The sequence below is a fragment of the Mesoplodon mirus genome (assembly GCF_964341445.2).
Source record: "Mesoplodon mirus genome assembly, chromosome: 11".
NCBI classification, from domain to species: Eukaryota; Metazoa; Chordata; class Mammalia; order Artiodactyla; family Ziphiidae; genus Mesoplodon; species Mesoplodon mirus.
The window spans coordinates 60039300-60053517 of NC_138987.1; positions in this window are offsets into that span (position 1 = coordinate 60039300).

A 14218-nucleotide genomic window follows, 5' to 3' on the forward strand; every position below is an offset into this window, starting at 1 on the left:
CACACCTCTGCTCCTCCACCCACTGGTGGGTTCAGTAGCAAGCAGGGCATGGGAAAACCCCAGCATAGAGGATCTTTCCACTCCTCTACCCTCCCCCAAACTCATGCAGGTGGTGACATGCTCAGCCTGGCTACCACTGAGACCAGGTGTGTTGGAGGAGCAGACCCCATCCCTCCTCAGGATTACATAGGTCATTGAGTGGTCAATATATTCATCGATCCATCTCTGAGATGTACGCTTGAACACCAAACCTGACAGGTTGTTATTGATCTTAAGCCTTCCAGTAAATTTGGCTCGATGTCGTCCAGTTGTATAAATTCTCCCTCCCCTTTCACCCTAGTATATGTTGCTATAGTTATCTCCTCAGCAACTTTCTTCTACAGCTTTTGAAGAAAGTGGTCATACCCACAAAAAGCAAAATTAATTCTGGCTAGGTATTCCCGAGAGTCAGAGTTATGGATGCTGGAATGGGACCCAGATGAAGCTAAGAAACTTTTCTCCTTGAGAACTTTTCCAAGTTAGAATCAGATTGAAACGAAGCAAAAGTGAGGACAGCAAGACACAGAGAGGAACTTCTCAGGTGAGAAAGATGAAAAATTCCTAAATATTAATTCAGGCCGTCAAAGGAGCCCATGTTCTGTGACCCTAGCAAGAGTACCTCTCTGATAATAGGAAGGAAAAAAAAAAAAAAGAAACCTTGTTCCAAGAGGCACAGTGATGTACTTTTTAAGGTTGAAGTCAGGGATGTGGGAGCTTTTCTCCTGACATTTCCATTTTCTTCGCAGCCTGATTTTTTCTCTGACTTGTTTCCTCCTATCTCCCGGCACCATCCTAAATCAGTACAGTCTTAAAATTGAGGTGGAAGTTGTACTCACCTGTTCGCTGGTAAAGAGCTGAGTTTGAGGCAAAGCAGTTCTCAGAGCTGGGCACAGCCCTTCCCAGCTGGGATGGAGGTGAGGACAGGGAGAAGGTATCATATTGCATATTGTATCTTTGTCTTCATTAAAATGCTGTTGCCAGCTTGAAAGGGGAAGCGGAAATGAGAAAACACACACACACATACACTCACATATGTACAGTCCCCTCCTCCTATCCTGGCCACATCCTCTACTCTTTAGCTCGGCAGACTGACTGTAGAAGAAAATATCTGCGGTCCCCGGAGCTCACCACTAGGGAGCCTGTTCCATCACAGAGTTGCTGTGGTCTTTGCAAGACAACAGGAGATCTTTTCCTGTTCCGAGGAAGGTACAGCTCATTTAAGGATGTGTGTGTAGGAAAGTCTTCTAACCATATAACTGCCTCAAATAACCCCACTGCCGCACATAAAGCTTCTGTCTCCAGGAGGAGAGGTGTCTAAAAGTGGTAAGGCTCTCTCCCAAAAATTATCTCACATTTATCTCAGAGAAGATGCTCACAGCCCCATCACACACTTGAGAGGGCTCTAAGCCAGAGTGGATCTGTTTTCGTAACTCTTTCACACTCTGGTAAATTCCCCAGAAGCTTGTTTTCAAATACTGCACCATTGTAAGCAACTGTTTCTCTGTGTTGACTTCTTAATGTTTTGTTTTCATGCTCAAACCAATTCAAAGTATTTCTTCTTTTAAATAAATGATTGTCTTCCGAAGGTTTTCCAAAATCTGTCACATGCTGGAGATGTCTTCAATTTATTGGCTTTCAGTTCCAAGAAGACTTACTAGACTCTAGAATTTTTTCCCATTCCTTTATCACTTTCATCTCTGACCAGCATTCAGCATCCTTGACAATACCGCTCCTTATCTCTCCAATATTTCCTAATATTTTTTCTTCTTTGATGTTGCACCATTCAAGTTATTTCCCATCTTTCTTTCCTGGTCCTAATTCTGTTTCCTTCCCTGTGTCATTTACTTATAAATATTTATCATAATATTTATTGTACAAGACACACCTCTGATGTGCTAAAAGTGACTGACTTTAGCATATTCATTCTTTTTTTCCCAAAAAATTTATGGCTATAACTACAGCTGGATCTCTTTTTACCATGTTCCCAATTCCATTTCCAACTGCCAATAGGACAACTTCACTGGATATTCACAATATAGTTATAGTATCGTGGAGAAGTCTAAATAAAATTTCTGCTCAGCAAATTAAGTTCTCTAAACATTATTTTCTTCAAAGATAAGTAGTATTAAAATAATAATTCTTGATGTCTCTCTCTCCCTAATACACAGAGACACACACAATACATTCATTTATATGTAGGGATAAAAATGTCTAACATATTTTCCCAGTACATAGTAGGTGCTAAACATATGCTTTTCTGAGAATTAACTCAAAATCAACAAGTAAAAAAGCCAATGCTAGCACTCCCTTGGTCTCTTTAACATTATTTCTTACTGTACAAATTAACTACAAAAACTAACTAATGGAACTCTTAAAATTATTTTTAACCTTAAGTTTCTGAAATTCATTAATTTCCTTAACAGTAATTTTCAACATGCTGGGGACAGGGAAAGTACCACCTCTATAGCGCATTTTAATTTTTAGAGTGATAGGAAGCTGCTCCTGGTATTTAGTGCCTGAGGACCAAAGATGATGAACACCTCTGAAGGCACAGGAATGTTCAGCAACAGGAATGACTGTCCTGGCCATAATGCCAACATTTTGATAAACATGGGTGGTTTCATGGTTAGAAGATCTGGCTCTGGAGTCACACCCTGGTGCTAGGTGACTCTGTAGTCCTGGACACATTAATTAACACCTCCAGGCCTCAACTTCCTATCTGCAAAATGAAGATAATCTTAAAGGACTGGTTGCAAAGCTATAGGAAAAAGGGAATGTAGAGTATATAGTCCAGGGCTTAACTCATGGCAAATGCTCAACAAATTGCAGCTATTTGCTTAAGGCTCTTTAATACGACGTTTTCAATTTATCTATAAATTGAAATGCTATATCCCTGTATCCATCAAAGTGACCTTACTGATTAAAGAAGCCATTTCACAAGGAAGTTTCTAGAGATTTTGTTTGTTAAAGAAATGTTTGCTTCTTTATAAGCTGTTGCTGAAAGATTAGGATGAAGGCTATATGATTCCCAGGAGGACAAAGAAGGCCAGAATATTCTTCTATGTTTGTCTTCTTCCTCAGTTGTACAGTATTTCTCTCTCAGCTACTCTTCCTCTGTCCTTTAAAAATGTTAAGAGCCTCAGTTGACACTGTAAAGTCCTCTGATCATATATTCCACAGGCTTCCTGAAACCTTGACCAATTGTCCTTTTTGTCCTGAATTGTAGATGCAGTTCAGGATTTCAGGAGGTTTTAGGAGATTTTGTTCATTTTTTTTTCCTGGTTAAAAATAAAAACCCTTAAACCATCTGAGATGTTGAGTTAGCTCTCTGCTGCCCATGCGATTCGTCAGTTCAACACTTTATCACATGGCCAGATTGTCATTTTAGGGTGGCCTCCCTCCGTGCTTTATGAAATTTAGTAAAAACACTGAACTGGGAGTAAAAAAGCCATCTGGCTTTAACACTAGCTATATGACAATTACTTAACTTCCCTGGCTATCAGTTTCCTCTTCTGACAAATAGAGGAATATTTTCTAAGATTCTCTTGGCTCTAGAAACCTATAATACGTACATACACTGTTTTTCTCTTCTTTCATGTACACGTGTGGTTTATTACAGAAAACGAAAATATTAAGTGACGGATCTTTGGTAAGAAATCACTAGGAAGATAAAAGAGAATGCGTTAGGGGAAAAAAAAACCTGTTGGCCTTTGCAAAGCTAAGTAAAAATTGCTTTTGAATGATATTATCCTCCAGACATGTAACCTGATAACACTGACAAGTAAGAACAGTTTCTGAGCACTGAGGTGTCATCAAACAGATGAGCTGGGGCTGGGCATGAGTTCTGAAGCTATAGAATTGACAGCCAGTTGGCAGGCTGCCCAGCCAGACCTGGGGCAGAGCCAGGACAGCTGCCTGGCGAGGCTGTCCCAGGATGGAGAAGCTGCTGTTCACAGCCGCTGCTCTGGGCCGAACAGGTGGGCCTCTCTGCCCAGGCCCAGATGCAAGCGACATGCTTCCATTTCAGTTCTCAGCTTTCTCTTTTTCACACCCTCGGGTTTGCAAACAGCCATTTTCTACTGAATCTGTCTCTTCAAACTACCAACGTGGGAGTTTGAGTGAGTTTGTCTCCTTCCTGTGCCAAAGGCTCAAAAGTGGGGAGAGGGCGTAGATGGAACCCTAGGGGAGAAGGTGAGGGTTCAACTCGTAAAGGAGTTGAAAGTTTTCTGAACTTTCTCCACACCAGAAAATGTCCTCCGAGATCATCTTGTCCTTTTCTCTGCTTCTGTGCTCTGTGAGTACAGGATTCCAAGAAATGGGATTTGCTAACTTTTCTATCGCACCCGTTCCCCTGAATCACTCAACTTAATTGCAGGAAAGTTCTTAGTTCTGTTTTGCTATCTCTTCCCTAGTTGTAAGTCCAGCAGAACTAAAGAGCAATATGTCACAGGCCTCTGCAGAAGGTATTCCTGTAGAGATCTGAAATGATAATTCTATTTAAATTGTATTTAATTGGATACCTTCTAAGTTCCAGAGATAAGCTAGATCCAGGGGGATACAAAGAGAGACAATATGAAATGCTATCTCCTAGAGGGCTTACTCTCTTGTGTGATCAAATAATTTGGGAAAATACATGGTTAACAAAAGAAAAACTTGATTCTTTAAGGTACAACTTCTCGAAGCTTTTAATAAGATGATATGAATTGTGACTCTCTTAGGAGTTTCTGTTTCCCAAATGTCTTAGTCTTTTTGTTTTTTTGGAGGAGCATCCTAAGAAAATTACTTATGGGGAAGTTGTCCTCCACTACATCCATTTCAGTTCTGCCTTCCTTAGATTAAATAATGACGTTCCTGTCTTTTGTCATACTCAGATGATGCGAACACAGATTGTTTGACTATCTGGTAAGCCTATGTCCTAGCTTTCATCTGATCAAGCCTGTTTAATTTAGAAGCACGTTGTTTAATTTAAAGGCCTCATTGGGGTCTCAAGTGTGATTCACGTAGTGAGTTCAGTGTTTTATAACCCCTTTGAGGAGGACAGAGCCTGGGGTCCGCAGATGTGAGTGTAAGTGCAGTGGAGGAGAAGTGATCTGGGGATTTCACAGGATGGGAGTCAGAGGACTTTGGGGGCCAGGACAACCCTGTGGACTTAAGAAATGAGAAATGTGGGGCCTCCCTGGTGGCGCAGTGGTTGAGAGTCCTCCTGCCGATGCGGGGGATACGGGTTCGTGCCCCGGTCTGGGAGGATCCCATGTGCCGCGGAGCGGCTGGGCCCGTGAGCCATGGCCGCTGAGCCTGAGCATCCGGAGCCTGTGCTCCGCAACGGGAGAGGCCGCAGCAGTGAGAAGCCCACGTACCGCAAAAAAAAAAAAAAAGAAAGAAATGAGAAATGTGGAATAATTTTCAGTTTGGTCTCCCTACCTAGAAGAAAAGAGGGCTTCTAGGAGGGTTCCTCTCTACAAGGAACCTGGTACAAAGTCAACACTCATAGCTAATGGTAAAACTGGTGGTAGGAAAAAGAACGAGGGGGATGACTGAAATGCAATCAAAATATTTGGGTGAAAGAGCCTTTAAGGTGGGTTGAACCTTCAAGAAACTATGGAGCAATTGCCAGCAGGCTAGTGACCTCACGGATTTGGGAAACATTTTAAGCTGGGGTCTTTAGGCCCAACACTCCAAAACCTTAAAAGGATAGGGATGAAAAGCCACAGCAGCAGGTAGAATTTGGAGGCTGCTGTAGATTTAGTATAAGGGAAAAAATGTAGGGTTGGAGTGTGGGGTTAGGGTTTAGAGGCAGAACACAAGAACTTGGGTTCCGGTGAGAACGGGGCAAGAGTTAAGCAGATTGGAGGAAGTGGGGGACTCTTTTCTAAGCCTAGGTCCTTTGCTCATCTCTACGGAAGGGAAGCTCTGAAGCCCTGAGGCCATTTCCCCAAAGCGAGACTGCTCTTCCCAGACACAGTGGGCCAGAGACCCGGTGGGCGGAGTGGACAGGCAGGCACGGGAGGGTGTGGGGCAGCACCAGTGATGGGGGTAGAACAACACACCAGGATTACTGCAAAGATGTCAGAATGCTTCATCCGCGTGTGTCAGTTAATCAGAGGAAGTGGAATAACCGTCAGCCTCTGATCAGAGGGAGAGCTGCAGAGAGGGAGATCGTGTAGCATCCAGCCCAGCCCTTGGTCTGGGCAGAAGTCTCGGCTCCAAGCAGAGTTCTCTTTGTTAGGGTTAGAGAGAAAGAAAGAGGAAGAAGTGAGGAGAAGAAAGAAGAGAGGCCGAATCAGGGAGAAGCACAGAGAGAGAATCTGAAAGGAAGTGATTCACACACAAGAGAAAGTAAAACTGGAGCGTAACCACCCCAGTTTTGAAAGGCGAGTTGCTCTAACCGACCTCTTGGAGGAAACATCTCATCTTTCTCGCAGGCACCTGGTCCCTTGTCACAAGTGCCCACCTCCTTCCCTGGAGGAGCAGTTCCCTCCTCTGGAGCCCCTCCTGCCCTTACCAGCTTGGACCTAGCAGCTGGCCAGGCCCACCTTAGAAGGTAGGAGTAAACGAGAGGGTGAGTGTGAATGAGATTTAAACCCAAGTGTTCTACAACACATACTATCATTTTTGCTGCGCTCAGGATGAACTTGTTTCTTTTGACCTACATTTGGTAAAAGAGTGAGGAGTCCAAAAGCCTGTCCTTTAGGTTTTGCTCTGCATCTCTCCTGGATTTCAGGATTCTTCACTACAAAATGATCAGATACAAATAGATGGTCTTTAAGGTTCTTTCCAGTATAATAGTTTCTGTTTCTAATAATACTAGTTACCATTTGTTGAGTAAATACTCTGGGAAAAACAGTGAATGTATATTAACTCTAGTCTTCAAAATCCACTTCTGTAGAGTGGATCTGATAACCCACAGATGAATTAAATGAGACTTTAAGCAGAATCTGTGTGTCCTCAAGTTTCCCATCCCGCAAATCTCTGTACTCACAGATGAATTCTTCAAATAATTTTTTCCCTAAAGACCACCAGGTGGCAGCCTATACCAATTCTCTGAGTTCCGGTTGTGGTTACTAGGTGGCATCAGCAACTAGCCCACAGCTCAGGAGGTTGACCTAAGCCAAAATGCTGAATTAACCCAGGAGACTGGATGGATTTAGGGGCTAAAGTGGGTAAATGAGGGCCTCTTCTTCAGATTGGGTAAATTTTTATTTGGGTCAAAGTTCAATAGGATTTCAAAAGGTTGAGGAAATAAATGAAGGTTATGCTGGCAAACCTGAGTGAGCATTAAGTACCAAGGTGGAAAATACAGGTTATGTTTGGTAAAACTCAAGTAGCGCAAGGTGAGTTGTATGACGAAGAACGAGAGGAACATAAGATTGTTAAGACAGTTTGAGGCTAGATCTAAGAAATCCTTGGATGTCATGGTTCAGGGTTTGAACTTTGTTTTATTTTGTAAATTTTTCTTTTGTAATAATTTCGAACGTATGGAAGAATTGTAAGAAGAATAAAGAGAACTCCAGGACATCTGTCACCCTGACTGATATATTTTTCTTTATCACACAGTCTCTTTTGTTTTTTCTGAACCATGTGAGAATAATTTTCAGATGTTATGCCCCTTTACCCTTTACCTAAAAACAAAGCTACTGATTTTTTTTTGTGGTACGCAGGCCTCTCGCTGTTGTGGCCTCTCCTGTTGTGGAGCACAGGCTCCAGACGCACAGGCTCAGCGGCCACGGCTCATGGGCCCAGCCGCTCTGCAGCATGTGGGATCCTCCCAGACCGGGGCACAAACCTGTGTCCCCCGCATCAGCAGGTGGACTCTCAACCACTGCGCCACCATGGAAGCCCAAAGCTACTGATTTTTACACGTCTACTACAATGATCAAAATCAGGAAATTTGACAGTGATACAATACTATTATCTAATATAGATCTTATTCAAATTTCATTTCTTCCCCCATAATGTGCAGAATCACACACGGCACATAGATTTCACGTCTCTTTCATCTCCTTTTGTTTGGAACTGCTCTTCAACTTCCATTTGTCTCTCATGACCTTGACATTTGGGAAGAGTATAGTCCTTCTACCCTGTAGAGCGACCCCCAAGTTGGTTTTTTTGCAGTTGCATGTGATTAACTTTGGGTTAGACAGCTTTCATGGGTCAGGATGAGGTAAGTGATGTAACATCCTTCTCAGTGCATCCCATCGGGAAGCACATGGCATACATTTTCCCATTATTGGTAACACGAGGCAGTATTCTCCTTTTGTTTTGTCTTTTATTGTAAAGTTATAATTTTTCTATTTAATTAATAAGTGCTTTTAAATATTTTGAAAGTAAGTAAACATCCTATTCCTTATCAAACTTTCAACTTTCACTTACTAGTTTTAGTATTATATTTTCTTAATGGTGGAGAGTCAAAAATGTATCAAAAATATATGGAGTAGGGTAGGATATAATTAGAACCATGTTTAGAAATATCATTCTGGAAGCTGTGCATTATGTGTTTGTGTGTGGTGTGTGTGCGTGTGTGTGTGTGTGTGTGTGTGTGTGAGAGAGAGAGAGAGAGAGTGATTTTACTATCTTTAACTCCTGTATATTGACCTTCTTCTGCCTAGAACTCTGGTATTGGAGTTCTAACCTGCTTCAAGAAATCTTTTAACCTTGAGTCTAGCACATGACAACCCTGATAGATTAGAGGGGGAAAAATACCCTTCTTCCAGGTCAACGCTGCCCGATCTCAGAGCCCCCACCTTGGCTGTATTTGCTCGCTTGGGCAGACACCCCTGTGCAAGGCACGACCAGCACAGTGATAACTGCAGGAGCCTACAGCTCTGGGTTGGATCTGGGGGCCATTCGAATCTGGGAGAGGACAAACATTTCTTAAGCTCTCGCTATCCACCTACCTCTCTTCTAGATGTTTCACTACGCATCCACTCACTTAAATCTCACAGCAACCCTTCAAGGCTGGCATTATTATTCCTAACGTACAGATGAAGAAAATGAGTTCCAGCAGTCTCCGTATAAGGCCAGGATTTCACCCCTGCTCTGATTATGAAACCTGTATCACTTCTGCTCCACTCATTGCCATGGCCATACTAAGAGCAACCCTTGTCATTGTCTCAGTAACTGATATAACCAGCTTCTTAATATGCATTTTCCTCCCAGCATGGTGGGCAATAAAGAGCAGATGCCATTTGTCTTATTTTATAGAGGAAGATATTGCCCACACAGCTAGTGACAAAATTAACCTTTTTGACTTTCAGTCAGAAGATTCTTCTAATTATAGCTTGTCCCTCCTTCTTCTGAGGAGGGGGGAGAGGATATGGGTGGCTGAGGGGGGAAAACATAGGGCGTAAAAGCTGTAGGGATGGAGGATTTCAGGGGTAGGGAGACCTGTGAAATCAAGATGCCTCTTCTGGCTTCCTGGACATGGGCTGTGAAGCTGCCCAGTGGTGCCTGTGGGCTTTGGGATGCAGGACACATCTGAGCCCTTCTTGGCTCCTTTGCCAGAGCCCACGAGATTGGCAGGGACCCTAGAGAAGAACCACTCTTCTCTCGGGGGCAGGGCCGATGCTGAGCAGCTGAGCAAGCAGGACTGGGCAGGCAGGCAGGGCCATCTCCTCCAGCTAATCGGTTGTCCAGAGTCCCTGGAGCATAGCTTCCCTCTGTCCTTCCTCCCTCCCTCCCTCCCTCCTTCCCTCCCTCGGGAGGCAAGAGCTGACTTCTCTCCCTGCTTACTCCCAGTCGCTCTCAAGGCCCCCAGGGGAGATCTTTGCCTGGGAACAAGAGAGCCAAGGAGTGATGGAACCTCGAAGTAAAACAGCAAAGGAAGAACCAGGTTTCTCCTCTGTTTTTTGCTTAAAAGACAAGAGGCCCCTAGGATATAGAACAGAGGACAAATGTGCAGGACGTTGCAGGGGAGGGGAAAAGTTAAAAGCCACAGGAAAAGTTAACTCTGAGAGTAAAGAAAAAGATCCCCAATAAATATCTATATGTCTTCCCACTCCTCCAAATAACAGGCTGAAATGTGAGTGGGAACTGGCTTAGGATTGAAATAAAGGAAGATTTCTGTGGAGTTTTGAAGTTTTATGTCACTTTATGGGGGTAGATAAACCTGTCAGATCCAGCTTGGACACAAGGGAAGGGTGGGGTGATGCTGGAAGGAAGAGTGTGTTCCACAGGAAGACAGTGATGAAGCGAGTGGTGGGCTGTCAGGATTTGAATCCCTGCCCTGCCATCATTAACCAGCGATGTGAGTTTGGATGAGCTGCATAGCCTTGAGGCCTTAGTCTTCTCATGTAACATGGGACAATAATAGTGCACATCTCTGGTGCAGTGGGAGTGAAATGAGAGGGTATATAAAGCTTAGTATATCACCCAGTACATAGTAAGTGAGCAAAGAATTTAGCTGTTTGTTATCACACTTTTTACTTATGATGAAAAGAACGTTGGGCTGAGGGTGAGGAAAACCATTCCTTTATTTCTACATCTTTCAAGATATCCAGTTCTTTTCCTGGTAAATAATATCTTCTTTCTTTTATATGCCCTTTATGCAAAAAGGCTGCATAGTGTGAGATCCAAGATCTGTTTCCAGTTGTGATACTAACTCACGTTTTGAGCTAATGCAAATTATGTCACTACTCCGAGCCTCAGTTTCCCCAAATATATATGGAGAGGATAACACCTATTTTGGGTTGCTGGTTAATAGCATAGTGTTTTGAGTCAGACAGGCCTGGATTTAAATTGTACCTTTAACACTTATTAGCTGTCTGACTGTGAGTATTGTAATTAACATCTCTGAGCCTCAGTTTCCTCCATTGTTGTGGGAATTATAACACCAAATACCTTGTTGAGCTTTCAAAGGACAATTTAAGACATTAAAGTATAAGCTGCTTAACCCAGAGCTCTGCACAAAGTAGGCATCCTCAAAGTAAAATGAGTAGCTGGTAGCTTTTTGGTCTAAATGAAATTGCCTACGAAGTATTTTTTTCAATCACATTTCTTTTGCCTAAGACAAGGAGGAGATAATGAGTGTACAAATTTAAAATCCTTCTGCTTTCCCCATTTAGACAGACCCACTGAAAAGGTATCTGAGAATATCAGTCCAGAATTCAACCACAACCTGCTCCAACACTCCCGTCCCCTGTCCCCTTCCCCTCCACACTAGCTAACAAGGCCCATCCATCAACTCTCAAGCTCACCTTTGTCATGCAGAGTGGACGAGCTGCTAGCTACCAAGCTCACCACCCCCCCCCAAAAAAACACACCAACACACGTGCACACATTCTGCGCTCCCCACACATAATTTCTCAAAAGCCAAATTAAAGTCACCGTCCATCCACGGACAGAAGTCTCTTTCCTCGTTCCTTCTCCCAGGGGAATCCTCACTTTCCACTGACATCACCCTGCACCCCCCATCCTCTAACACAGGCACAAACTGGACACCATCTCACTTCTCCTCCCCTACTCTATTGCTCAGTAATTATATTCTCCGCCTCCCAGTGTCATGCTAATACAGGCTCCTGGCACAGCTGCCCAGATTAAATTAGAGCCCAAACCAGCAGGCTGACTAATTATATTTTCAGTCCGGAATTCTCTTCCCCCACCTTTAGGGTATGGAGCCAATGAGGGGTAAATGAGCGCTGCCAATATTTGCTGAGGATATTTGACTCTTCTTGCCTGGGTGGTTTTGTCTTCCCCATCCAATCTGGGCCCCTGGAATTAGATTAGATGAGAAAGAGAGAAGAGAGTTTTACTCAAAGGACCTTCCTAAATCCCATCCATCCTCCTGCCGGCTAGCTCAGCTGTGCCTGGCCACCAACATCAGGCCAACGATGAAAGAATGGCACAGAACTATTTCTCAAGAATGAGATTCTACTCCTGCCTTTATGAGTCCTTCCCCTCTTCCGAACTCCGAAGTCTCTTCTCCAAATATTCATTGCCACTTATCCTGCAATGATTGTTGCTGACTTCTTCTACCTCTGTCTCAAGTGGAAAAGAAGGCTACTTTCCTTAACAGAATACTGTTTTACAGCTTATCCACCAACTTTTGTCTTCGTGGTTGGAACATAATAAGTATTCCAAATTGCCTGGAGACAAGATTTGCCAGCCCTTCATTTCTTCATTCCATTAACATTTGTTGTGCACTTAGTATACGCCCCATAATGAGATGGATGTGAAAGTATGGAAAGGCGTAACTCCTGCTTTGAAGAAGAGCAGGGACTCATGATTGGTCTAACTAGGTATAGATGTGCAGGTAGATAGATCCTTTGAGAAATCTGTGCCTCATGCAGTGCTGGCACAGAGGCTTGGGATAGGGATCAGCAAAGGCATTACTGAAGAGGTGACCCTTGCGTGAAGTTCTGAAAAGTTGTTCAGAAAACCATTAAAGGACTTCTCTGGTGGCGCAGTGGTTAAGAATCCGCCTGCCAATGCAGGGGACATGGGTTCGAGGCCTGGTCCAGGACAATCCCACATGCCCTGGAGCAAGCCCATGCGCCACAGCTACTGAAGCCCACGTACCACAACTTCTGAAGCCCGCATGCCTAGAGCCTGTGCTCTGCAACAAGAGAAGGCACTACAATGAGAAGTATGCACACCGCAACGAAGAGTAGCCCCCGCTCACTGCAACTAGAGAAAGCCTGTGCACAGCAACGAAGACCCAACGCAGCCAAAAATAAATAAATAAAAATAAATAAATCTATTAAAAAAAAAAAAAAAGAAAACCATTACAGTTAGGACAGGAATTCTGAGAGAAGAGATCAGAGATATAGAGGCAAGAAAGGCACAGAGATTCATGATCTAGAAGCATAAGGAATAAGACAAGAAAATTAGCCAGAAGGATGAGTCTTGAGAAGTATAATAATGTTTTATTTCTAGATCTTTGGGGGCCCCTAATTCATGTCTTCTTAGCTCAGGGAGAACAACTCTGCCTCTCCAAGACCTGAGCTCCCTCGGTTAGGGTCCCTTCCTTTGTTATCAACTTTCCTCTTCAAGTTTGCTTGTAATAATACCTCCTACCAAAAAATGTCCTATTCTTATACAGGACTATCTCCTTTGGAGGCACATTTAAGAAGGAAGCTATGACTTCCAAAGAACTGAAGGCAAAAATTCTGGCGGTAGATTTGTTAAAAATAAAATAAAACCAGAAAAAAACAAAACAAAAACCTCCGACTGGCTCGTGGATACTTTCCCATATAGTCACCAATCTCCTGTACCTCTTCCTTCCTTCATTTGTTCATTTAGCACTCATTTTCCCAGGCTCTTTTCTATATCAAGCACTATTCTAGAAATGATCCAGCATCAGTGAATAAGACAGCACTTCCCCTTGAGAAATTTAGTCTAGAGGAAGATAGACTGACACACAGATACTTAAAAGGAGAGTGTGGTGAGAGCACAGAGGAAGAACACCGTATTCATTTCCTAGGGCTGCTGCGGCCAAGTACTGAAAGCTGGGCCACTTAACACAGCAGAAATTTATTGTCTCACAGTTCTGGAGGCTAGAAGTCCAGAATCAAGGTGTTAGCCAAGCCATGCTCCCTTGAAGCCAGTGGCGGGAAATCCTTCTTTTTCTCCTCCTACCTTCTGGTGCGTTGCTAGCAATCTTTGGCATTCCTGAGCCAGTATATGCATCACTCCAATCCTCTGTGTTCACATGGCATACTCCCTGTGTATCTCTGTCTTCACATGGCTGTCTTCTTATAAGGACACCAGTCATACAGGATGGGGTCCCACCCTCCTCCAGTATGACTTCATTTTAACTTAACCAATTACATCTTCAGTGACCCTAATTTCCTAATAAGATAGCATTCTAAGGTACTAGGGGTTAAGATGTCAACACATCTTTTCTGGAGGGAATACAATTCAACTTGCATCAGGTACCCAACTCTTCCTAGGTATATCACGAAGTTTCCTAGAGGTGTGATTGAACTAAGTTTTGATTCCAGAAAATCAAGTAAGAGTGAGCCAAAAGGGTGATTTAGGGGAAGATGTTCTTACAGAGGAAATAACGTTAGAAGGGGCATAAAAGTATAGAAGGGGCATGAACAGACCAGGGAAGTGTGAAGAGTTTCCTGCAGCTATAGAATAGAATATTCAGAAATAAAGTAGTAATTATGGACATGGGAAGTGCTTGCATCAGATAGTGACAGGCACTAAGATGTGTAGACTTTTTCCTAGTGTCAATGAG